The sequence below is a fragment of the Cyprinodon variegatus genome, unplaced genomic scaffold (assembly GCF_000732505.1).
Source record: "Cyprinodon variegatus isolate N-32 unplaced genomic scaffold, C_variegatus-1.0 Scaffold144, whole genome shotgun sequence".
Classification (NCBI taxonomy): Eukaryota; Metazoa; Chordata; class Actinopteri; order Cyprinodontiformes; family Cyprinodontidae; genus Cyprinodon; species Cyprinodon variegatus.
The window spans coordinates 1,055,041-1,057,305 of record NW_015150597.1 but is presented as its reverse complement, the minus strand read 5'-3'; positions in this window follow the sequence as shown (position 1 = coordinate 1,057,305).

The following is a 2,265-nucleotide window of genomic DNA, read 5'->3' as shown; positions in this document are numbered from 1 at the left end:
AAAACCATCTCTACATTTCCTTCTTAATAACATGCATCTAAATCCTGATTAATTACCCCACCTGCTCTTGGACACGCTGCTGTCAGGGTTTGGTTGAGGTTTGAGGACCCAAATGCAAAGGCAGGGAGTCAGAGGTGAGTTCTTGTAGTTTTAAATTGAATGTTCACGGGTAACAGTGGCAGGAATAAAAAAATCCAACTTGAAAATGTTACTGTAAGCAAACCAGAACCATGGAGACATCTGGGAAAACAATCACGAGGAGCGAGGGAAAGACGAAGAAAGACGAGGAACCAGCACTGAGGAACTGCACAGGGAGAGTATTTACGGCTGACAGAACAAAGGCAGGACTAACAAGCTGATTGGGAGCAGGTGTGAACAGAGGCTTCTAGAAAGGAGCTAGGAGGGCAACAGAGGGCAACCAAGAAAAGCCTAAGAACTCAAATATATCCAAAAACACGACAAAATAGGAATTAAACCAATAAAACTAGAAAACAAGGAAAAACATGAATCAATGTGAAACTGAAAACTCAAAGAAAACTTAACAGAACCAAGACCATGACCACTGCAAGAAAAAAGTTCTGCCCAGACATTGTATTGAGAAACGTAGCAAGAACCCCCCCAAGGTAGGGCTGCAAGTACAAAACAACGCAACAGCATTGGCTTATTCAGGGTTTCTTTATAAACACCGAAAAATTATTCGACTCAGTTATGATATCTGGATGAAAATAATAAGAGTGGTAAAGTGAAATAAATGGCGCAAACATTTTCACGGAAAAATGCAGAGACTGGTGACTTAGGATTTTGCTTTGTATTCACTGACAGTTCTTTATATTGTACGGTTATGGCTGCTAATATAAATATGCCATGGTTATGACTGTTTACTATGGGCTCTACAAAGGAAGAAATGTTTCATTGACAGCTGCAGAAAGTATTATGTTTCTAAGGCTTAGCGTGATACATATTTCAATTGCAGATGATGCCATATATGAGTCATCGCTCGAGTACATGTTGGACTTATTTTTCTTAATAAGTCCAACTTGTGTTTATCTAGCTGTAAATGATATTGCTCAACACACTAAATCTATGTATCTATATTACAACATGGCCATCATATTTTTCTGTTCTTATTATTTCTGATAAATAACATCTTTAAAACATTATTTGCATAAAATTTGTGTTCATACATATGTGGTGATGGAGGGACTTGATTTAGAATATTCTATAGATTAAATCTAAGGGCAATTTCATTGCTTTATTTTGGGGAATTTGGGCTGAAGTTTTGCACATTTGTCTGAAAATTTGATTTATGTTGTGCAGCCAAACTTGATCTGCCTTAATTCCATGGAAATATGATTCTTCAAAGCAGCTTTTGTGTTTTTTGAAACATTTACTTGTGATTTCCCCCCCGGAAAATATCAGGATCTTTCCTTATTTTTGTGTACCATGTAGGGGGGCTATCAAATAGTCTTATCTAGTGATGTGTCTTTACGTCTCCGAATATTGCTATCTTACAGAATCTCATGAGAAAAACCTAGATTAAAAACTTTATAAGTATTGCTTTAACAGGAATTGGACATCAAAGTCAATTAACGCAGGGCCTCCTCTAACCTTTGGGTCAACCCTATGGGTTAAAGAACAGGGGCGGAGCTCGATGGGGGCCAGAGGTGGCCATGGGCACCCTTAGTCAATCATTGGCCACCCCTACCATTTTTTCCCCTCTATTACAGATGGTGACAGCTGTAATAATCTCAAGTGGAATATTCAAGACATTTAAATTTTTCATATGTTAACAATTATGTGACAACAAAAACACTATGGTTAATTATGCACATCAATACACTAACATTAAATATGAGAAGTACGGAATTTGTGCTCTTTTCAGAACTAGATTTTCTTTTTTATGGGGTAAAGAGAAAATAATGTGTCTCTGCAAGTCATCTAGGAGTCTTACCTAGATATTAGTACCTGTAAATGTAAATTTTATGCAGAATGATCATTGATAAAAGTGGGTAAGTAATGACGATGGAAAAGACGTTCGCCCCAAAACTCAAACCTAAAACAATTGTATCCACCCTACCTTTTATCTAGAAAGCACGGTTGTTTGAATATATGCGTCTATTTGTTAGCAAAGGCTGTATTAAAGCTACAGTGTGTAATTTTCAGCGACATCTAACGTCCAGACTGCAGACCGCAGCAACATGAACATCTCCCCCCCCCCACCGCTTCTCCCCCCCAAAAGTACGGCGAGCGTTACGGGACAAAATG